The following is a 26,594-nucleotide window of genomic DNA, read 5'->3' as shown; positions in this document are numbered from 1 at the left end:
CTCAAGAAGAGAGTGACAATTACTTTGAGTTGCCCATGAGAGAAAGTTGGTTCCGTAAGGTTCAGACCCAATACATCCAAGGACTGCCCCTGGACCTTGTTATTGCTCAATCCCGAGCCCAGTTTCAACGGGAATTGTAGGCGCTTGTACCAGAAATGCCACAACTAAGCAGGGTTCTTGGTATTCCACTTGACACCACTGCTATGGCAATGTTTCATTTGGCGCAGTTTAGGCAGAAGAATGTTGATGACAAATGTCTTGCCAGTTCTACCTGGAGGATGCAGAAAGAAAAAAACGTCCCCTTCCACTTTCAATGCTGGAAGGAATGGTCTTGTAAACACCCAGATGGTCTTCTCTCAGTTTGTGTTCGTTATCAGCTATATATGCCGTCATTTCCTCGATGTCACAGCTGGAAAATGTAGTGAAATTTTATTCGAATCCTCGAAGCAAACACACACACAACTATAAACATTGAAAGTTGTGCTCCAGCATGGCCACAATCTACTGACTGAAACAAGTAAAAGACAAAATATAAAACATAAAGATTTATATAAATCAATACTATCTGCTTATTTCGCACCAAAAAATGTGTTGCTGAAAATCAATGATAAGAACAGGGAAGGAAAAACGCATATAACGTTAGCGGACATCGTCAGAGTAAATACATGACACGACGAAGAAATATACGAGCCATTCATTTTCATACAATTATGAGAGCAAGGGGCAGGATTGGTGGGTTTGTTAATCATGCCTCATCACTTAACCGATTACCCACCTGCAATGGAGATAACATGTAAAATACACTTATACAATTTATGAAGAATTAATGTGTCATGATTATCAATAAATGGTAAAGTGAATGTAAAAATTTCTCTACTGTAAGAATCTTTGATGAAATAATATTGCTTGGTGATTAATAATGCTTTGACAGTCACAGTATTGGTTTTCTGTTAAGAAAATTAATTTGAAAGATATCTAAAACTAATCACGTCAACTTATTAATTTACGAAATATGAAAATCTATGGTAGTTTATTTTCATGTAACCGCAACTGCGTAATGAGATTAAAAGCTAGGAATATACTTAAATACAAACATGGATTCAATCAAATATTCACAAACACACATATATATATATACATACATATATATATATATATATACATATATATATACAAATATACATATGTATATATATATATATATATATATATTTGCGTGTTAATGTTTTTATATATATATATATGTGTGTGTGGGTGCTTGTGTGTGTGTGTTTGTGTGTGTGTGCCTATGTGTTTGTATTATTTCTGTTAGAATCTCATATATGTAACGCACAGTGTTTGTCAAATGTTTTTAGGCGTGGATCTGCTTTTTAAAAACTAATTTTCAAAGAAACCAACGAATGTCTCAATCTTTTATTGATGTAATCAGCGAAGTATATCAAGCTAAGCTAGCAAAATAAGAATTGATCTGGTTGCCGGGACACGCCGCTTTTGTTGTTGCTTTTATGATTTTTGAATGTATACGTGCATACGTACAACCTGAATCCACACACACAGTCAAACATACATATATTTTTTTACGATTCAGTCGACTACCTCGAATCCAGTGCTGAAGTGATACATAGCTTATTAACTACTTAAATGTTGAAAGGCTTAGTCGACACCGCTAGCATTTGAACTCTTTCTCCGTCTATCTCACTGTTTCTCTCTCTCTCCCTCTCTCTCTCTCTCTCTCTCTCTTTCTCTCTCTCTAATTCTATCTCTGTCTCTCTACATAGATTATGCATATATTGCATGATGAACTCTTCGTTGGACGACCTATGAGAGTTAGATAATTTCTTACCGAACAACCACGCAGATGATTTGTTTATGGTGATCAACTATTTGTGTAGATATAAACTCACTCTCTCCATCAAATCGACATTACCTGTACAGGTGGAACGAGTAGCACATGCCACATGTTGAAATAATCGCAAAGCAACGTGTTTTGCTCAGGAACACAAGGCAGCACCCGGTCTGGGAATCGAGCCCATGATCTCTCAATCGTAACTGCAACACCCTAACCACTGAGCCACGCGCCTTATGTAATGTATATATATGTATATATATATATATATATATATATATATATATATATATATATAATATATATATATATATCTATATATATATATATATATAATATATATATATAAGCAATAATAAATCTATGGGATTTATTATAGCTACGATATATATATATATGTGTGTGTGTGTGTATGTATATATATATATATATATATATATATATATATATATATTATGTGAAATAGAAAGATGAATAATCTTGTAGTAGATTAATCAAAAGTTTAACCGATACCTTAGTAGCAAAAATCACAGCAGTAAACAGCACGGTTGGAGGTACAACCATCTGGCGTTGCAACCGTGCGTTGGTGCGGATAATTGAAATTAAAACATTATTGGTGAATTGAAGAAATGGAGCTGAACGCAGATTGAACAGAAATCGTTTTATTTCATTCTACACGTGTTTCGAAAGGCACAAATTACCAAAATCCGATTGAATAATGGGACCATATTGTGTCTTTCTCTTCAGGAAGAAAAAAGGAAATCCGTTGGAAAAACAAAAACAGAACAGAGGCGGAGCAAAAAACAAATCGAACTGTGCTCCTAAGAGCCCATGGCGAAACTGTTTATCAGTGTATGTTGAGAACCGGTGGCTGAAGAATTCAACGGGTCAGGCATCGGTCAATCATGTGGGTGAGGGTGTATAGATGTTCTTTGTGACCGAGAATAAAGTTCTCAGTAAGCTAATATGGCGACTGAAGGATGCGAACTTAAGCTATAGGCTGGAATGGTCAATTTTGTCGGTGGCCCTCCCATTTGATAGGGGCAGAAGACAGTGCAACCTTTGTGTCTCCGAACTCTTCCATATTTTGTTTGCCAGAGGCCGGATGGTAAACGGGCTCTTACAGTCGGCTTTTCGATGCCCCCATTGGCGGCGTTACACTTATCTGGCCTTTAAATAGCGTTTATAAATAATACCGGCACCCATAGCCCTTGGTAACAAATTCTGAAATAGCCTTTAAGATATCTACGATTAACCACTGCAAGGGGAATTACTCCTGTAAGACAAACGGGGCTTGGTTTTCTCACAGCGGGGGGTGTCCTTGACAAGGCAGGCTTAGATGAACACACACACACATAAAACATAATATATATATATTTTTTTAAGTTTTTTCTTTCTGCCACCCAACGGTTATCACGGCAGTAGCCACTGACAGCCGAACGATCAAACGCACACACGTACACAAAAAATGTTTTCTACCCCTACGCCAACACACACATATATAGAACAGTATACACACACACACGTCTCTAAGTAGATTTTTTCTCGCCCCTTATAAAATATCCAATATTCCTTAAATAGTCAGAACTTTATTCTCGGTCACAAAGAACATCTATACACCCTCACCCACATGATTGACCGATGCCTGACCCGTTGAATTCTTCAGCCACCGGTTCTCAACATACACTGATAAACAGTTTCGCCATGGGCTCTTAGGAGCACAGTTCGATTTGTTTTTTGCTCCGCCTCTGTTCTGTTTTTGTTTTTCCAACGGATTTCCTTTTTTCTTCCTCAAGAGAAAGACACAATATGGTCCCATTATTCAATCGGATTTTGGTAATTTGTGCCTTTCGAAACACGTGTAGAATGAAATAAAATGATTTCTGTTCAATCTGCGTTCAGCTCCATTTCTTCAATTCACCAATAATGTTTATATATATATATATATATATATATATATATATATAGATTATATATATACATATATATATATACATTATATATATACATATACGTAATACATATATATATATATATATATATATACATAAGCCGCGTGGCTCAGTGGTTAGTGTGATTCACTTACGATTGCGAGATCGTGGGCTCGATTCCCAGACCGGGTGCTGCCTTGTGTTCCTGAGCAAAACACGTTGCTTTGCGATTATTTCAACATCTGGCATGTGCTACCCGTTCCACCTGTACAGGTAATGTCGATTTGATGTATATATGACTAATGTAGGATACAATTTTTTTCGAAAAACATTTTATCAATGGCCAGCATATAAAAAATACATTTAAAGGTTCAATTTATAAATAACTTATAAAATAAGGGCAAAAGAAAAAATTCTAATGCCAAATGTGCCTTAAAAACGCAAATTTGTCAATAACTATTATAACGTATGCGTCTCGAAAAATGCCGATAGAAATTTCTAAAAATTCCGTTATTACCGGACAATTTTCGGCATATTTGCATTAGACATTTTCTTTTGCCCGTATTTTATAAAGTATATACATACATATATATATATATATATATATATATATATATATATATATATATATATATATATATATATATATATATATATGCATACATAGTGTCATTCGTACTTCTCTCTTTTATAGTTTGGAATCGAATAGAGGATACCTCATAAGTGGTATGCTAATAAACTAGACGTGTGTCTTTACCTGCCGCTTGTGTGTACTCTAGCATGTTTGCGTATATGAGTGTTCTTCGTATGCATATGAAAGAGTGTTTTTGTGTTTCGATTGCGTGTATGCGGTGGTTGCTTTAGCAATTGGTTCTGCGCCATTTTATGTTCGTCAAAACTGACAATTACAGTACCACACTCAGTTTACTTGGACACCATGCATAACGTGATTGATATGTATCTTTCCCTAAATTGATTGCACAACTCTAATCAGATTTTTTTCACAAAAACATTTCAAGTGTATCTGAATATAAATAATCTCTGAGGCATTCTGAAAAAGCTTGGATTTCCCCCAGTATTTTATTGTCTCAGAACAAAATGAGAAGCGTAAAAATATGCAATGCTCAAGATTTTAGTGCCGTTAGTTGAAATATAACACCATACTGTGATTAAGATGTATCTTTATTACTGAAGTGTAATTCATTTATCTACAAAATTATGGTGCAGCACACAAATATACAAGTAGCGTTCCTCATATATGTGTGTGTGTCTGTGATAATATATGCATGTATGTATATGTATGTATATATAGCTAGATAGATTGATAGTTAGAGAGATTGTTAGATGGATAAATATAGATATACTAGTTTATACAGTGTGCGTAAGGTATTTGAGGAGATACGTTTTTTGGGGTCATTGTTGCTTCTTTTGCTTACTCTGTATAACCTTTGATTCAGAAAATAATCATGGTAAACCCTCAGCTTATTCAAGATATGAAGAGGCATGCTGTTATTGTGACTATAAAGGCTGAGCGTAGAGTTTTAATAATATCTTGATTTTTAAAAGTTTCCATATATTTCGTCTATAAATGCATATATATGTGTGTGTGTGAGTGTGTGTGAATATATACATATATATATATATATATATATATATATATTCATACACACACACACACTATTATCTCCCCTTCTTCCCAGCGCTCGTGTGTCACCCCTCTGTCCGGCATTCGCCATGATAGATTGCAAGCCACTAAACATTTTTCTATTTTCTCTTCCCGTTTATTTCTTTGTTCCTTTGTGCCGAAGAGCTTAGGAACGAAAGGTAAAAGACTTTCTCTCTTCCCGAGCGTTAAACTAATACATATGTTTGCTATTTACACACCCATCTTCGTCTTTTGTTTTAATTTTTTTGTATATTCTTATCACATATATACATGTATATATATATATATATAATATATATATATATATATATATATATACATACATATATATATATTATATATATATATTATATATATATATATATATATATATATATATATATATATATATATATATATATATATATTATATATAATATATATATATATATATAGTCGTAGGCAATAGATTACTGGTAAACATATCTGTAATTATACACCACCATTTAAAATAAAAAAACCGCCAAAGAAGTGAACTAAGGCTGTATACACAATGTTAGAGGGAATTACATCTCAGTTTAATGAGGAACAATATATGCTTTATATTCCTATTCCAGGCATTTATTTGCAAAGAGATGTTTCACCATATATTATGTCATCTGGGAAGATTGATTCCTTTAATGCTCGCTTTCATCAGTTGCAAGCGGGCGACTAGGTACTTCTGTTAGGGTGTCAGAATGAAATGCTTTGCGTTATTTGCTCATGTTTTTTACAGGAGCCCTGCTCCCCTAAAGAAATACTGGAATTCTTCGTTAAATAGGAATATAATATTTCAGTAATATTCTCCATTTTAAGAAATTCACGCAGTTTTCAGAGTTTGGCCCTCAGATGTGTACTTTATATGACGTCTGGCCATTCCAGTTTTCTATGTCCGGCTTTTGTCTTCTTTGAGGCGGTTCCTTGTATACCAGTCACGATGACCATCTTGTGACTCTAAGGATATAATCTACTTCAAATGCTAGGCCTTGATACTCTTCTACACACACACACACACACACACACACACACACACACACACTACACCACACAAACTACACAAATACATTTACATATATGTTTCTTTCTTTGCTTCATGTCTTCACAATGTTTAGATCTGCAAGTCCCGCTATGTGGATGAAGACCGTTTCTGTCACTTTCCATAAAGGGCGTAAGACCTATATCAGTATGTTAGATTATTTTTATCGGTATAGATTATCATGTACTATGTGAGTTTCAAATGGTCATAGTCTGCGACCGGCAATGGTTAATGTTCATATTGCTAGTCGGTAAATTCTAACTCACAACTACTTCAACATCTCTCAGGGAACTTTCTGCGGTAACATTGTTGTAACATTTTTCTGTACTATTTCTGGGACAGTTTGAACATTCGCTAACTACATATCTGACTGTCTTTTAGATGCCTTTCGAGAAAGTGTAGCTCGGTATTGATTATGTGGTTGTTTTGAAGCAATTCGTTCTGGATCAATCCTACTAAACACAGACTATTGTCTTACCTGGATGCATTTCTGGCTTGGTTCAAGTTGTTCCTAGCTTTTGGGGACTCATCCATTTTTTTTTAACTTCATAGTGTCGTAAAGAGACTATTTTTACAACCAGTCCAAAGCAGTATAAAAGCTTATGTTAATGCCCACAAGTAACCTGATGTCAAGCGAGTAAATTAACGGGTTACAGAAGCGCTGGAGTATGTTTCTCCTGTTCATAGCACGTGGCATACACGTACAGTGATTTGAACCTTGCACATAGAGTGAAGATTACCAACAATAACATCACGACGTACCAATCTGCTGTGCTAATTTCCAAGTGGGTTGGTATGGACCCAGGCGAATGATCTCGTTCAAGCAATCTTTAGTGAACTGCAATGATCGGCCGGAAGATGAGATTTGTGTTGTTCAAATTCGCTCCCTTGACACATGTAAAATTTTTCTGTGCAGTTCTTTCAGTGAAAGCTCTCTCCCCGTACAGAACACCAATGCCTGGTTTTTGCATTCTTGGAAGTTTGATCGGATTAGAAGAGGAACAGACGCTGAAAATGCTCAGTTTCTTCTACTTGGCAATCCATTATCATATATCTGAAAGAAGTAAAATTTATTGAGATTTGAAATAGAATAAACAAGAGATGTAGAGAAAGAATAAATCTATTAAATGCTATAAAACACAGTGATAAGTATTTTTCATGTTAATTCAAGAACATTTAAAGGAAAGGAAGGCATTAATCTGACAACCCAACACATTAGGCGTTAATCTGACAACCTAAGACAGTTTGTTAAATAGCACGTTGCCAATGGTATTTTGAGAAGCTTCATGTTGATCGATTAATCTAAGTTTTCATGTCCGGATGTATCTGATATTCCTAAAAACAGTTCTTGTTTCACTATCTCAGTTCTTGCGGATTTAAGCACATTTCAACGAAGGATGAAATTATAAGTATTACGTTGATAGAATTGCAAGTTTGATGGAGCTGCTTGCCTAGTAGATTTCTTATCAGTAGTAATTAGTAAATGTCTATTAGAGCGGTTCCAATCTCTCCGTTGTGAAATTTCGATGTAGATCCATCGCTAAGTTGAAGTTCTACGCTGTATTCTACTGAATTATACAGGCATTGTCCTGGGGAAATTAAAACATTCCTAGCCTGGTTTCAAAAATGCTGATTTGTTTCAGTAATTTTATATTCATCGTGAGGTGAAGTTCCTGCAGAGAACTTAAGGGGCTTTCTATTAAAGACATTGTGATAACCATAAATATTGATGGAATGTAGCGGCACAAGTTCCCGTAATATGAACACATACACACACACACACACACATTGACACACTATTGAAAAGGTTGAAAGACGCAACGAAAATTTTAGGAAAATATAAATAAGAAATAAGTGGAAATATTACCGGTGAGTGTGTTACAGAATAAGGCACAACAATAAAATGACTCTCCCCAGACACAACAGAGTATGCTCCAACACACGAACTCATACAAAGAATCTTGCAAACCGAACCCAAAACGGTATATATATATATATATATATACAAATTAGTAAATACATGGCACAACTAAGTACCGATATTTACTGGAAATAGCGAACGTAAAAATACGACGCTAATGTGTAGCTTCACCGCGTATGTATTAGCAAAAATGCGTGTGTGCAACAAATTAGAGAAAAAACCCGTCTTACCTCCAGGGAGAACATCTGAAAGATGAAACACCCGGAAAAGGATAATGTGGTACCTGCAGGTTTCAGGTTTTACAAGATATGTCTCTCACCCATATTTTGTTTTACCTTCATCAGCCAAACATATACCAAGACGAAATCTACGATGTTACCACATTAATACTAACACACTCGACTGAAATGCGGAACGCTAACAGTACGAGAAACGGTGAAGAAGTTTCAAAATATCAGTAATGCAATACAAAGTATTGCCTTCCAGTAAAAAGTAGCCCGTGAGGGAAAAATACACAAATTAGTAAATAAATGGCACAACTATGTACCGATATTTACTGGAAATAGCGAACGTAAAAATACGACGCTAATGTGTAGCTTCACCGCGTATGTATTAGCAAAAATGCGTGTGTGCAACAAATTAGAGAAAAAAAACCCGTCTTACCTCCAGGGAGAACATCTGAAAGATGAAACACCCGGAAAAGGATAATGTGGTACCTGCAGGTTTCAGGTTTTACAAGATATGTCTCTCACCCATATTTTGTTTTACCTTCATCAGCCAAACATATACCAAGACGAAATCTACGATGTTATATATATATATACAAACAAACTCATCTATAGAAACACACTCATGCATACATGCACATACACAAATATGTATAGAGAGACAGACGGATAGATATATATATATATAGATAGATAGATAGATAGATAGATAGATAGATAGATAGATAGATAGATATAGATAGATAGATAGATAGATAGATAAACAGATATAAAGACATACATACAGGTATGTGTAAAAAGAAGTCTGAAATCGAAAGGGAAAACGAAAAATGACGCTTAATGTGACGTTACGTGATGCTATTTGGCAGTGTTTTCTTTATAGGTAGCAATTATAAATAACCGAACATGAGAAAATGTAAAATATATAACATTGGCATTACGTGAAAATCTCAACGTATTCTGATTCAAGAAAAAAACAAACAAATGATTTTGCTTATAATAGAAACGTTATTCGTAATTAAGAATTTGGCTTTACTATTTAGGAAAGGGAAGATGATGTATAACAAATTAATATACAATGCTATGAAAGTCACGTGTACATGCAAGAAGGAAAATCAAATTATGAAATACGAGCGAGACCCGTTAATATTTCATAGAATTAATGGTAGACCTACTGGGTTATTTCTGAAAACTTTATCAAAATTCCTGAAAGTGTTGACTGTGTTGTGCCTGTATGGAAAGATAGTCGCTTATCTGCTACTCATTGAAAAGTGAAAGAAATTGGAATACGATGATTACTTAAGACAATTTAAATAAGCACTTTATATAATTTATGCACAATTTCATAGACTTAATACACAGCATGCATAAAATATATATTCACTGTCATTTTTCCATTTTACCCATAAGCATAAACAAAATATCCGTACGTATGCTACAAACTTTAGTTAAATTGTATATATCTACCACGTAAATAAGCGTCAATATTTCATGGAATTGCACGCATGCGCCTGCGTTAAGTGATAGGTGATGTAAAAAACTTAGATGAATTTTATAAAATACACTTTTCACTATCCAGTCACCACCACCATAATCATCTCTCTCCTCACCATCCTCTCTCCTCTCTCTGCCTTTATTTTAACAACTCCATCAGAACATCATCACTCAGCTAAAATTATTTCGTTCCCCCTACCTCACGTCATGGACGTTTCTCTCTCCTTCAATTTTTCTCTCCGTCTTTCTGCCTCACTCTTCGCTGTATCCTCTTTTTCTCTCTCCTTTCTCTTTCTGCACTCTTTCCCACCAACTAATCACGTGAAATCGTTGCAACTACATTCCCTGTACCTCACAGTCTCCGACGCTTCTCTCTCCATCTTTTTCTGTAATCAAGGGAAAGTGTTACCGTCTGGTTAAGTATCGCAATGTCAAGAACTATGAAATAATTTTGCATACGCAAAAAAATCCTAACAATACGCAGTTAAAAACTATAAGATATAAAACTCCAAAGATAAGGAGAAACAAATCAAATATGATCTGCATATTCAGGAAAAAATATTTTAACATACTTTCATTGTGAAGAAATATTTTATCGTATATTCAACAGCTTTGCATTTCAAACATTTCACTTCTAAATATTTACACCTACAGCTAAATTTCGCAAGGAATCTGCTATATTTAAGTTAGTAGGGACGATATGATCGTAAATGATTTCGTTCTTTGTTATTAAAAGAAGCAAATGTACCTGCGGAGTTTTTGTAACTTCTCTTTTTGTAGTAGGCATATATATGCATGGGTCAATAATTACGAAACTTGAAGCTATTTTTCCCCAGTTTAGAGGTATATTTTTGCTTTTTATTGCTACAGCATAGATAAAATTTTATACAAATCATACAATATAGCAACGATGCTAGTAATCCTAGTAATAAATAATATTTTCCATTTCACATCGTTAACGGAAAGCAACGAAATTTTGTGAGTCACTTAGTTGTGTCCTGCGAGCCACACGTTTATAACGACAAACAGAAAATTCAGTTTTCGATATTGTCAATGCAAAACAGCATTTGCAATCTCTGCTAAAGTTCTTCAGTATTTCTGTTATATATCAAAAAATATAAACGTATTTATAGAGAAAATCAGAACGTTCACTGTTTTGGAATTTAAAGAGAGAAAGAGGAAGAGGCAGAAAGTCAGGGAGTCAGAGAGAGAGAGAGAGAGAGAGAGAGAGAGAGGGAGGGAGAGAGAGAGAGAAATAGAGACAGAGACAGAAGTAAGGGAGGTAAAGAGAGATAAATAGATTGATAAATAGCATGACAAGGCATATGATAGATAAGTACATAGATAAATACTTTGTTTTAATGGGGTGGGTGTTGATTGTTAACAGAGATTCATCTAAAAACATTGATGATAATCTAATATATTCGTCCTGCCGCGATGATTTGATGTTTGAAATCGGAGTTACTATTTCGGTGTCTATATATCTACAATAAACACCGTCAATGTAGATATATATATGCTAACAGAAATCGTGTTTATCAAATCTTACGTAAAACTCATTGAAATATTCGAACCTATTTGCGATGAAATTATACGACGCTAAGTTATTCATTGTCAGCAAGAGGAACATTGAGATGGATAATTTAGTGTCTTGTCTTCGGAAACAGAAGAGGACAGAATAAGTATATTTTGATCTGTATCGTAAAGATGTAAAATAGCAAAACAAACAGAAGGATATTTGATATCCACGTCTGACAAATCGTGCTGGAGTAATAATGGCTGTGCTGTAATTAACATATGATTGCACTCTTCCGTCATGATTCGGGAATATAATTTTGTATTCAGGCAATATATTTGTATAATGGTTTTCTTAATATGAATGTCAAGAAATGACTCCACTCGTGACAGGAAATCAGGTTTATAACTTGGCCTATTGTGTTATCTAGTGTTAGGTATTACGTACTTTTTCATTAATTATAAAGTTTGGATTCATTTCAGTCAACATAACTTAATAACATTAAGTGTGGGTAAAATTTAGATTCTGTTCAATTATAGGTACTTATTTTCTTGCACTCGAAATAATAGACATTCAGAGCGACAGTGATTACACTTGAACTTTACTACAACATATTGAATTTGGCATGTTACCACATTTTAAATTAACTAAACTTGCACCCTTCAGGATCTTGAGGTTAGACGCAGCACACATTTTGAAGATTTCTACGTGCATAATATTATTTCAATAGATCTGCTAACACTGCAGTTAAAAAACACCAGTGGACTTTCAACCTAGTTGTATCGGATTATTACATTATTTCCGGCAAATTTCACTCTTTTGTCAATGGCTGAATGCCAAGTGAATTGTATCGTAGCAATAATTAAAGTTGGTATTATCAGACTCCAAAGTTAACCAGCAGTGAGGTGGGCAGTGTAGCCAATTTAACGCGCTTTTATGCGATATTCAATATCTTAAGAAGCATTTGATCAGATTTAGTGGTTTTGTTTGCTATGAAAAGAACCTAACCATACAAAATAGTTTGCACACTTTTAAAGACTCTTTGTCTAAAATCAAAGTGACCCTTATGTCGAATCAACCGTTTTACTTCTTACACAACAAAGCTGCAGTTGTGCAGACCCGGACTAATATAAAATTGGTATATCTCTTTCTCTTCAGATCATCAATTCATGTAATGTATTCTATATAGTCATCGCTACATTATACAAATTGTATCACTCAGCCTAAATGTACATCTCTCTTTGTACCACTATGACTGACTTTTTATTTATGTAGCCGTTCAGATAATGCTCATACTGTTGGCAGTCAGATCTGAGAAAAGCTGAGGAGTTATATTCAGAGAGCTGCCCAATATGCAGCTAATGGTTAATTGCTTCGATAGTGATTTATGCCCTGTTAAAACAGGATGACCACATTGGCCAGATTATGTATAGACACACACGTACACACGGTCATAAGTTTGTATATACACATGTCTGTTTGTACCTGTCTGTCTCCATCTCTGTGTCCATGTTTACTATCGCCCCACCCTTGTCAGCTTCCTTTATGATGATTGAATTGTCGTTCTTTAGTCTTTATTAAACTTCCTTTTCTCTTTTATTAAGGTTCTGCGGGAATTTGAGATTGTTTCTATATATGTATCAAGGTTTCTATATTGTTTCTATATATGTATCAAGGTTTCTATATTGTTTCTATATATGTATCAAGGTTTCTAAATTATTTCTATATATGTATCAAGGTGCCTATCGCCCCTTCGGAAGGGCTGAAACGATATATTTTCTTACTATTGATTTGTCTTCTACTTACTTGTCGAAGAATTCTATAAAACCGATGTGACGGCTGAAGTTTTCAATATCGGTTTTTAGTTCTATTAGATTGGGAGTGGGCGTCGGGGTAAACTGAAACCTTTTAGCAGGAGACTCATTTCATTTTCGTTGAGTTCTCTATTTGATAAATTTATCATTTATGCGTCTATATGTTATGTGGGTTCATTAGGAACATGTGTTGTATCGAGTCCTGAGCGCGATTGTAGTATTTTCTCCCTAAAAAGGGGTTGTATCGTTATGTCTCCAATTTCTATTTCTGAGGTTCAGGCTTCCTTGTCAGGGAGGGAACGCTTCATGATGTCTGTACATATTTCCTTGTCCATAGTAGTTGTCTTATTCCAATCTCCTACGTTTCTTGGACTGTGTAAGATTGGTGGTCATATGTCGTGGATTTCTTGAGTTTTCATTATGATTTTCTTATATTATAGACTCTGCGTTGTCTGTTCTTCACTTGTCTTTCTTCCCATGTTTCATCCCTCCAGGTCGTCCATTATTATGAGTTAATGGTTGTCTGTATTTTGCTTGTCTTTCTCTCCATGTGTTCTTTCCTCTAGAATGCTTGGTTGGCGGCTGCTGCTTATATTCTGTGCGTTTGTTCAACGTCGTACGAAGGTTTGGTATTGTAGAGTACAGATTTCTAATCTGTATTTGCGATGAGTCGGAGGTTATGTCTGCATATGTTTTTAGATGTCTGGAGGTTCTAGCAATGTATAACGACCACGGAAATAATATACATACATACACACACACACACACATATATATATATATATATATATATATATATATATATATATATATATATGTATGAATATATATATATATTATATATATATATATATATATCAACGTATGTATGCATGTATATATATATGTATATATATATATATATATAGAGAGAGAGAGAGAGAGAGAGAGAGGGAGAGAGAGAGAGAGTTAATCCAAACAAGAAAGCAAAACAAAAACACAACAACGCGTGGACGTGGAACAAATATAGTATTATTGGACGCTCAGGAAAGAAGGAAAGAAGGAGGGTTCAACGTTTCGAGCGGAGCTCTTCGTCGGAAACATAGGAGAAGGAAAGATCCAAAGAAGGGAAGACAGAGGAAAAAAATCGCCAACTGTACACACGAGGTCACATATATATATATATATATATATATATATATATAAGAATATTATCAGAAGATAGATTCTATTACCTCAATGTTCTAAACTTTCAAATCAACATCTTTGTCTATATATCTACCCTCTTTATATCGTTATCAATTAACAAGAAAATAAGTTTATGTATTGATGGAAAACCTCTATAAATGGCTGGTGATTGTTCAACATTTAAAAAATGTTGTAATACCTACAATGTTTAATAAAATGATGTAGCGTGAACCGATCATACCAAATTACCGAATATATTCTTGTTGCTTATTTTGATTATAATCACCCCATGGATTTATATGGATAACACCATACAAAATTCTGGTGCATCTAGCTTAAGTACCATATTCATTTGAATCTCTCTCTCTCTCTCTCTCTCTCTCACTCTCTCTCTCTCTCTATCTATCTATCTATCTCTCCCTCTCTCTTATATATATATATATATATAATTTTTATATTTGTTTATCCTTTCTGTATATATTTTTTGGTACGTATACTTGTAAGAAAAATTCTTTTGCTATTTAAACAACCAGTATAACAGACATTCTTCTGTTTGTGTGTATGTGTATGTGCTTATGTGTTTGTGTGTAGTATGAGCCACTTTTTTTAAAAATAGTATATGTTAAATGATTGACTAAAGATGAAAGATGCGTGTATTTTTTATTAATCACTACAATTGTTGCTACTCATATAACCTTGATCCCTCATGGCGGTGGGATACTTAACAACTGATTCAGAAGCATCTGACGTTATATATGTGTTTCTTCAGATGATAAATAGATATAACTCGTTAAAATAAACAGTTCCAGAGTGTATACTCTTTTACTCTTTTACTTGTTTCAGTCATTTGACTGCGGCCATGCTGGAGCACAGCCTATAGTCGAGAAAACCGACCCCGGGACTTGTTCTTTGTAAGCCCAGTACTTATTCTATCGGTCCCTTTTTGCCGAACCTCTAAGTGACGGAGAGGTAAACACACCAGCATCGGTTGTCAAGCAATGCTTGGGGAACAAACACAGACACACAAACACACACATACATATATATACATATATACGACAGGCTTCTTTCAGTTTCCGTCTACCAAATCCACTCACAAGGCATTGGTCGGACCGAGGCTAAAGCAGAAGACACTTGCACAAGATGCCACGCAGTGAGACTGAACCCGGAACCATGTGGTTGGTTAGCAAGCTACTTACCACACAGCCACTCCTGTATGTTCACTATTCGTGTAAAGAAAGGCACTTAATTAAAGGATCTAGCTTTCTTTTATATAGAAGATGCATAATTGATAAATTTAAAATAGAAACAGGAACACGCAATACACCAAGAAAATTATTAAAAAAATAGGCGCTAACTGATATGGATATATAAACGTCTCTTGAAGAAAAGTTACCTTCGTAGCCATTACAGCCTGAAGAACCATCTATAATGCTAAGCACTGTAAGGTTGCGAAACCACTTGTCTCTCTATGAACTGACATATATTTAAATTTAGCTCCATATAGATACTGGGAAGAATGCATCAACAAACAGCTGAGATAGTGGGATAGGCTGAAAGAGCTACAGCTCTACATCCTGAAGGGAAGAGATGCGCACACGTATGCAGTAATATGCCTATGGAGGATCCTGGAGATGTTGACTCTAAACTTCGTTATCGAGAGCTATATCAATCCCTGAATTGGACGTCAAAGCAATGTTGCAATGATCCCATATATCCTGCTTATATTGAGGACCGTGTTCAGCAGTAGTTTGGTGTTAAGGGTGTACAGCTATTTAGAGCTTTGCCACATGTTTTTTTTGTGTATGTCTGTGTGTGTGATAAATAGGAAAATAATATTTATATGAAATCAGGTACTTTACAGGATATGCAGCAGGTAGGTTTGGATAAAACTGTGGTTTCGGTCTATGGTTGGTAAGTATAAACTAGAATATTTCAATTATGTACACATTGATACATACATAGATTTATATGTATCCACACGTAACGGCTTTATATTCTGAAAATATAGTTTTCCCATATAAAGTGCACCTACTATTTTTGGTTTCGATGGAGCTATAGGGCACTCGAGTAAGATTCGACCACACCTTATAGTAGGAACAGCTGCAGCTTATAGTACGCGGGAAGTTAATTATTAGACTACTTCTTTTCTCGCATCATATCTTTGATCTTATAATTTTATATACATCTAACTTCGTCTTCTGATGCAACATGTATTGACTTCTATACCATGTTATTAGTGTCGCTATCCCGAACCTAAATTGGTGAATTATTTATATACATAGACACACATATGTACATTCATACATACATATACACATATATATATACATATGTATATACGTATATGTATGCACGTTTGTAAGTAAACTTCATACGTGTATGTCTGCCTTTCTGTCTGCGCGTGTGTTAACGTCTATGTGTGTGCTGTGTGTGTGTGTGGTTTGTGTATACACTTATTTATATGCATTTATACATATATATTTACACTATCTGTAATAATTATATTATATATATATATTTACATGTATTTATATGCTTGTATATATATATATATATATATATATACATATATATATATACATACATACATATATATATATATATATATATATATATATATATATATAATATATACAGTTAAATATATATATATACAGTTATATATATATTATATATATATATACACAGTTAAATATATATATACAGTTATATATACAGTTATATATATATATTATATATATATATATATATATATATATATATATACAGTTAAATATATATATACAGTTATATATATATATATATATATATATATATATCCAGTTAAATTTTCGGAAAACATTCGGATCATTGCTTGATATGTGTGCTACTTCTGAACAAAAACAAAGTTTCATTGCATAGTAATACAATTCGTTATGTAATTCAAGATACCTGCACTGAACTGTAATGCATCATGTTTTCTTGGTGTGTTTGCAGTGATGTAATTTTGTTTGAAAGTGTATTTTACTTCTTATAAGACTTCTAACATTTGCACCATAATTATAGGTATATCATTTCTATGAAACATATCAGGTCATAAAAAGTATCCATCAAATATCAGTCGGAACCATGTAAGAGGACTTGTGTCATATTTTGTACAACGCTCTCCATATGAACCCTGTGTTTATACCTCTCAAAAGACATTTGATTAAAAATCCATGTTACATGCACATGCGTTACAATTGTTGTTTGATTCGTTCTGTTTGCAGAAACATCAAAAGTGATTTGGGCAAAATAGGAAACATCGTTTCTGAAAACAGTAAAACAACCATGAAATTTGATGCGAGATAATATGGAATGACTCGAGATGTGTTATAAATGATTTCTAACTTAATATGCAGTTTTACCACAAGCAAATTGCTTTCAATACAACTGCAAAGTCGCGTGAAATACGAACTATATTGAGACCTTATACACTTAACAGGTAATGTTAATAAAAATTCCCAATGCAGAATGCGGCGACAGATCCCGAGAATATTTACACCTGTAGCTGTTCTCAAGCAGTAATTGAATCACACCACAATCCGGTTCGTTCTTGTGAATGATGTAAATACATTTATGGTTTTATTACGTTGTTAGTCAGCGTCCTTTACCGATGATTGTGTTTGTTATTTTGCAGACATAGAATATCGATAAATCTATTTTAAGCTTCAATATCAAACGATATTACTGATAAATACCACTGCAATGGATTACATATATGGATGTGGAGAGAATTTAAACAAGAAGCGGCATAGGTTGTTTAATAAGAATGCGTTATTGTCGACTACATGTCAGAAACATTAAAACTTCTGTTCCATCGTAGGATTGAATCATGGTTTAGATACTACGAGAAAGAAACATATTTACTATTCAGAATTTTATATTGATGTTTCCGACGAGGATATATTTCACTTAAGCAAAGGTGCGTACAGACTTACGCACACGTAAAACATATATTCAGATATTGAGACTTCGCAAGATTTTAATATTTTTCGGAACAACGTGGTTCCGTGTTCAGGTTCAGTCCTATTCCGTGGAACTTTGGGCAAGTGTCCTCCACTTCAGCCTCGGGCCGACCAAAGCCTTGTGAGTGGATTTGGTACACCGAAGCAGAAAAAGGGCGTCGTATATTTTATACATATGTGTGTGTATGTGTGTGTTCGTGTGTGTGTGTGTGTGAGCGTATATGTGTGTGTGTGTGTTGTGTGTGTGTGTGGAGGGTCTTTGTGTCTGTTATTATCCTCCCAACCATCGCTTGACAACCGATTTTGGCGTGTTTATGGCCCCCGTAACCAAGCGTTTCGGTAGAAGTGTCAGATAGAATAAGTACCAGGCTTACAAAGAATAAGTTCAGGGATTGACTTCGATTAAAAGGTGGTGCCCTAGCATGGCCCCTGTCAAATGACTGAAACAAGTACAATAGAAAAATAAAAGAATACATGCAGACATATTTACACATACACATGTGCACACATCCTTACACACTTCTGCGTGCGCGTACACATATTTGCATCTATATATCTGATATAGTTTCCATGAATCATTGCCTGATGTATATATATATATATATACTGTATATATTTTTAAATATATTTTAAAGCCAAAACAATGCAAGTTATATAAGCGGATGATAAGATAACTGATATATCAATCGTTGTTGTTATGACACCTTCTTTGGGAAATATTTTGGCTGTGTAGCCACTTTTTGGCACTATAGCGTGTGTAACCTTCAGACACACTATAGCGTGTGTCGGAAGGGTTATTTTGAGTTATCGTGTTCAATCTCATCTCTATTATTTATTCGTATTCCTGCTTATTAAAAAGCCAATTTTAGCCTGAAGTTTCCCATGCCCATGTTTTTAGCTTCTTTAAAAACTTGAAGATCCTGTAAATGACACGTTTCTGGTTTTTCACGGAAGCATTAGCATAAAAGTGTTATTTGAGAATTGTGCCATGATACTTCCGATGTCGACTTCAATCTTTTTGCTACGCCTCATTTAGACACCACGTAGGACCGCAGACGTATAGCTTCCGCACCTCGATGAAGATCTAGTGAGTGCCAGTTGTATATCTAGTCTCTCCTTACATATCGCACAGCGTTTTGTAGTACTTGTTTATCGTTGAAATATGGGAGTTTGAGACACATGTTATCCTTGGTTTTGAAGATGGACTGGTGATGACATCCCGGCTGTATTTTTGCTTCTTGCTTCGCTGTATACATCGCGTGTATTGCGGATCTCATTTCCAATGTAGGCCATCTTACCCCTGGTGGGCAGGGAAGAATTATAATGCACAAATAGGTCCCTGCATGCTACTTTTCCTTTGATAATTATAAAGATGTAACCGTTCTCTGTCAATTTAATTACTAAAATCAATCAGATATAGGGACCCGGCGTGATTCAGATGGTCGACTTCAAATATCATAAGTGTGTAAATTGTCTTTAAACATTCTTTATTTTATAAACCTCCGAGATGGTGTTAATACGAGGATGTTATCGACACATCTGACGAAAAGTGCACATGAATGGGAGCTGTAAAGTGTTTTGCGTTCTATTCGATTCAGGTATGTAATAACCAGTGGCTAAATTCATTAACAACCTCACCACGCGAATTAATAAGAAATTTGAACTGCACGTAGCACACCGGTTACTCTTGCAGCGCAACACATTTCATACACGCACATTACAGAGCTGAGAAAACAACTATGAAGATCTTTTTTCCATAAATTTGTTGAACAAGGAGTCCCAACCCTGAAATATTGAAATACTAGGTACCAGTGCTAATAATTGACCTGTATTATTATTATCATTATTAATATTATTATTATTATTATCAGCACGCCTGGCGATATTCTTAGCGGTATTTCGCCCGCCGCTAAGTTCTAGATCCAGATTACCTTTCATCATTTCGGGGTCGATAAGTTAAGTACCAGTTGTTGAGTACAGGGGTCGACGAAATCGGCTACCCCCTCCCAAAAATTTCAGGCCATGTGCCTATAATAGAAATGATTTTTATTATTTTTATTATTGTTGTTGTTGTTTTTGTTGTTGTTGATGATGATGATGTTGTTGCTGTTGTCGTTGTTTTAATTCTCCGAAAGTTCGGTCTTGTGAGTTCTGGTAGATTCTCTGAGAGCGAGCAGCAGCCTGCTGTCAGAGGTCTCACAGGTTCTCTATCCGCTCATTATAAGATGTGATATTTGCTTGTTAAGTATCGTCGGAGACATTCGATATCCAAGTAACAATCTTAAAAATCTTAACTGTCCACGGCAGAGCAGTGTTTGTGGCTTGCTCTGCTCTCATGTCAATTCCGATTTCTTTGACGTATTTGTTGACGTATGTGTGTGAGTTGAGCGGGTATACAGGCAATTATGCAGATAAACATATTAGACTCATCATTTATGTTTCATACATGAAATGCAATATACGATAGTTTTTTTTATGTGTAAAAATATAGATATTTATATTAATAGGTCCAGCTTAAACGACATTTTGAAATTTACTACTAACAGAATCGGGCTAAAATGTATTGACGTAAACTCAGAAAAATTTTAATTTTCAGTGATGATGCTTTATCTAAATCCATTGCAAGAAGACAATATATGTGTGTGGGTGTGTCTGTGTGTGTGTGTGCATGTACTGAAATTGAGTTAGATATATATAAAGAAATAAAAATACTTGCCTACGATATTACCTAATATAAACAACTGTTTTTTAAAATTCTGCTGAACTGTACTTTCTCATAATAGAGTTAAGCTATGCTTTCATAGTTAAATCTATTTAGATGAAATATCGAAACGATAGGGAGCTGCAACTTCTCAGATTGCAGGATTTCGACAGGCGCCTTGTGTCTTGTTTCTCAAAGTTTTACGTTACTGCTTGAGATGATAATGAATATCAATGCATCGATGCTCCTCTTAAAACATAATAAGTAATTTCATAATTTAAAATTTTAAATTTTATGAACCATGCTTCAATATAGTCAAATAAAACGTCCTTCATATGCGTCCTACCGTGCCCTCTACATTCATTTTTTTTTTAAATTAGAACTCAGGGAATACTGAAATCCACAAGTACATTCGAACGCACACACACACAAACTCACACACATATATACATATACACACATATATGTGTGTGTGCATGTATCTGTATATGTGCATGCATGTATGGGAATATGTATGCATGTATATATATATATATATATATATATATATGTATATATAATATATATATATATATGCATAAATATATACGTATATATATATATTTATATATATATATATATGTATGTATATATATATATATATATATATTATATATATATATATATATATAATATATATATCATATGTATTTATATAATATATATAATATATATATGTATATATATATACATTTATATATATATTATATATTTATATATATGTACATATATATATATACATATATATATACATATATAAATGTATGTATATATTATATATAAATGTATATATATATATATATATATATATATAAATATGCAAATATGTGAGTATGTTTGTGTGTTTTTGTATGTGTGCGCGCGTGTGTGTGTGTATGTGTGTTAGTGTGTGCTATATGATCAATGGCATATGCAATAGACACCAGACATCTGCTCATGGGAGATTAATTTTCCAATAATTCCCTTTTCTTACGTCATCTGAATCAAAAACAGCTGCGTACTTCCTAATTTTATTTCTTTTCTTAGACATTATTTCATCTACAGTATCGATCGATCATACTGCGTTTCTCTTGCCATATATCTGTATATATATATATATATATAATATATATATGTATATATATATATATATTTATATATATATATATATATATTATATATATATATATATATATATCTATATATATATATATATATATATATATTATATATATATATATATATATATTGAATTTTCTTTTTAATATTACATTAGAAAGACAACAATATACCAAAATCATAAATCATTGTAATGTCTTTATCGTTTGCTATACATTATGTTATTTTTTTTAAGTAGAAAAAATATGTCTTACAGTTTATATATTGTGACTGAAATAGACGATGTTTAGAATGTAGCGCAAATATTGCAGTATCGGACAAATGATCGGTGAACATAGATTTTAGCATTAATGACCCAAGCTTATGATCTCTATTACTTTTAAAGCTATTTCAAAATATATCTTTGAATTCGAAATAACTCTTATTGATTTTCTGTCAGTATCGATTGCCTGCAATGATAAGAATTTAAACAACAAAAATAGTACGAAGCGAAAATATTTACGATTTACTGTACAATACATTAAACATTCATTTCATATTTAGACACAAGGGTGGATTTTTCAGCCTGAGTGCATGTCCTAATAATTTAACCCTATTTAAAGACTAGTACTCAGACAATAGCCGGGTAGATACTTTGCAGTTGCTATTAAAACTGCATTATATATTTAAATGTTTGGTTTAAAGAAGGTTCTCTCAAAACCTATCTAATAAAGTGATACAAAGATTTCGGCAAATATGTGCGCAGGCCTGGGTGACATAATTTGAGCAAGACTGGCAGTAGGACATGCACTCACGTCTCCCGCCATTCTTAATATTATGGGTGAGGATTTAAGGTAATAGGTACGTACAATTTGTGTACAGTTTTACCTGGTGTCTAAAATCCAACTTGAACTACAAGTAAAAACAGGATGCTATAGCTGTATAATGATATTTGATTATTAATCAGTTTATCAGTTAAGTAGCTACGTGTATATTAGAATTAACTCAAGTGCAGACAAACAACTGGTGTGAGTGTAGAACGTACGAGGAATGAAGGAAGCGGGATGATAGTCACTTACCGATGTTTGAAGCTTAGACGAGCAGGCAGTGCATGTTCTTGCGAACGAGGTTCTACTATATATGACACATGCGTAGCCTGGATTTATTTTACCTATTCCCTGTATGTGCATTTTCATTCGCATATAAAACAATATCAGCTGCTATCTATGACCTATAAAATCACTTTTTACATATTATCGAACTTCGATATGTGAAACATTTACAACCATCTGCGTCAATAAATCACAATTGTTTACGAAAGTTTTTTATAAGTTCTGCTGTTTGCTCGGAGCTTACTAACTTCATACACATTTATCTTTGGATTTTAGCTTTACATGCGTATATGTATATTTTCAAAATGGTGTATAGCGTGGTAATATTGCAATGTAAACATTTAATAATACCGATGTGTATCTGAGGTACAAGCATACACATTAGTGGAAATTGCAACACTGATACTAAACTTATTTCAGAATGCTTAATTACTCCTCAGTATGCAATATATATATATATATATTGGTAAAGACGGTAAGATAACAAAAGAAATAGACCTCACTATTATATAAATAGAGGAATTTATCTATATATAGATAGATATATATATGTATATATGTATATATATATATAATATTTATATATATATATATATATACATATATATATATATATATATATATATAATATATATATATATATCTATATATATATATTATATATATATATATATATTACATATATATATATAACAATTGCAGCGTGGAAGGTGTTTGTAAGCCATTTAAGAAACACAATTGTATATGTATATATATATATAATATATATATATATATATATATATATATATATACAATTATATATATAAAGCTGAAGTTTTCTGTGTATGGCAGGTTTGGTAGCCTTCAACTAACACTAGCGCAAGTTGACCAACATTTAGAGTATGATAGAAAAAGGCTTGCTCTTCCTTCCGTAGAAGAAAAAATGCATATCGGACCATGCTAACACCAAAAATTATTTACATCAAAAGGTGCTGTTTGCTATGTAAATCCCTATTTTTTACGATTTTTTGACTGCTGCGTCGCCATTTTTCGGTGTATTTCAATGAGAAAAATGTTCATTTAAAGAGAATAACACGCCACATAATGCAAAATTTTTACTTTTGAAAAATTCCAATTCTAAACAGTCGCAACAAACCCGAGCAACGCCGGGCGAAACTGCTAGTATATATACCTACATATATATACATATACATATATATATATATATGTGTGTGTGTGTGTGTGTGTGTGTGTGTGTGTGTGTGTGTGTGTGTGTGACCGCGTGTGTACCCTTGGCGATTTTTTTCCTCCGTCTTCCCTTCTCTGGATCTTTCCTTTTCCGATGTTTCTGACGAAGAGCTTCGCTCGAAACGTAAGACCCTCCTTCTTCCCTTCCTTCCTGAGGGTCCAATAATAATATATTTGTTCCACGTCTTCGCGTTGTGCTTTCTCTTGGTGTTTTCCTGTTTGGATTAACTATATATATAATATATATATATATATATATATATGTATATATATATATATATATACATGAATAGGAAATATTTGTATTTGCTTTTAATATACTTAAATATTCCTGAGTGATAGTGATTAATTGTTTAATGTTTATGTGATTCTGATGACATATGTTTATTTCGATTTATGTCTGTCTCGTTCAATTCGTCTCTGAAAGGTAAATAAATATGATGGTTTTAAATGAAGGGATAACTTCCACTCAATCAATATACTTTGTGATCTAAATTCACAACAATTAGAATATAATTATAAATACAGAAAATCTCTATTTAGATGGACTACATACAAAGGAGCAAATTTGCATTGTGAAATAAATTTAGTTTCATTGTTTTAATTTCCACTAACGTATACGTTTGTTCCTGACATGCACATCGGTATTATTCAAACGTCTCTTTATATAACTCTTAACATTCCGATATCAGGTTATATGAATTGTAGACAAAAGAGCATTTTCAAGATAAATAATAATTCAAGTAAAATTCGTAGTAGATATACATTTTTGAATATGTCGATTTAATATATTATTCATACGCTCGCTAAAACGCCTTTCTCTCATTCTCTATCTGTTTTTATCTTTAATTCACTCTGTGTCTCTCCCGCTATGGCGTGCACTTTATACAAACGGATATGTATGCATATATATATGTGTGTGTATGTGTGTGTGTGTATGGGTATTTTTATTCTGCAATTATTTGAAATATAGTTGTCTGTGAAACTGTTTAATTTTTTTTTTCCAGAATATAGAAACTTGTTGTCGTTAAATATCGGTTATATAAATTTTAATTGAATTTTATTGAAAATTCTATCGAATATGTTTAGCAGAGAGTCTGAGTATTTTTTTAAACATATATTACCTTTCTTTACTATTTTGTTTACATATATGTGTACATGTGTGTGAGAGCGTTTATATGTCTGGCTGCATAAGATTATGAGCAAAATATGTTAACTGTGCATTTGTTGGAAATCGTATGTCAGCGAAGTATCAGAATCGTTATTATATTCGATTAAATGTTTCCGTGGTATTTATTCCGGACTTATACGTTTGGAGTTCAAATCCCGCCTGGGGAACCATCTGTAATTTATCGTGGTGGATTAACTAAAACGGTTCAAGTAATGTGGTCAATGCAAACGACGACCCCACTACGCGCAAAATTGCTGGCCCCGTATAAAAATTAGAAGCAATTATTACAAATCATAGATTTCTGGCAGGCGCATTCTTAAAATATGTAAGTCCTATATAAAATACTCTGATAATACTTCCCATTGTCATATTTCTTAATCTGGAAAAATCTGTATAGTCAGTCTTTGTTGTTCGGCGTCGATCTGTTGTGTTACGCTATATATTATCATTCCACTGGCTGACCAAATTTCTCACACAAACATACATTGTGTCACTAATATGCATAGCTTCTTAAATTACCTTTGAAGGCACTTACATTCATGTCATGTAGGTCTCTCGGGATTTGGCGGAAGATATCGAAGCGCTGTAGGACTTTGAAACTCAAGATATCATAGTACCTAATCTTGTATACCTATGGCAA

General features: G+C 33.6%; 1 protein-coding gene and 1 long non-coding RNA gene across 6 annotated transcripts in view; one reads left to right on the top strand and one right to left on the bottom strand.

Moving 5' to 3' along the window:
- The window catches only part of LOC118764042, a 72,642-nt gene extending 49,034 nt beyond the window's left edge, over positions 1-23,608 (bottom strand). Inside the window, exons 1-2 of one of the 2 annotated variants that reach the window (XR_004999829.1) lie at positions 23,521-23,608; positions 6,976-7,551 (exon numbers count right to left, since the gene is read on the bottom strand). This is a non-coding gene — a long non-coding RNA (uncharacterized LOC118764042). Of the gene's footprint in view, positions 1-6,021; positions 7,552-23,520 lie in introns of those variants that run through there. The other variant, XR_004999827.1, reaches the window with a different exon arrangement.
- LOC115218477 (beta-1,3-galactosyltransferase 5) overlaps positions 1-26,594 on the top strand; it is a 272,442-nt gene that overhangs the window by 236,387 nt on the left and 9,461 nt on the right. The gene's annotated exons all lie outside the window — the stretch shown is intronic.

Source organism: Octopus sinensis, linkage group LG1 (genome assembly GCF_006345805.1).
Source record: "Octopus sinensis linkage group LG1, ASM634580v1, whole genome shotgun sequence".
NCBI lineage: Eukaryota > Metazoa > Mollusca > Cephalopoda > Octopoda > Octopodidae > Octopus > Octopus sinensis.
This window is presented reverse-complemented; position numbering and strand designations above follow the sequence as displayed.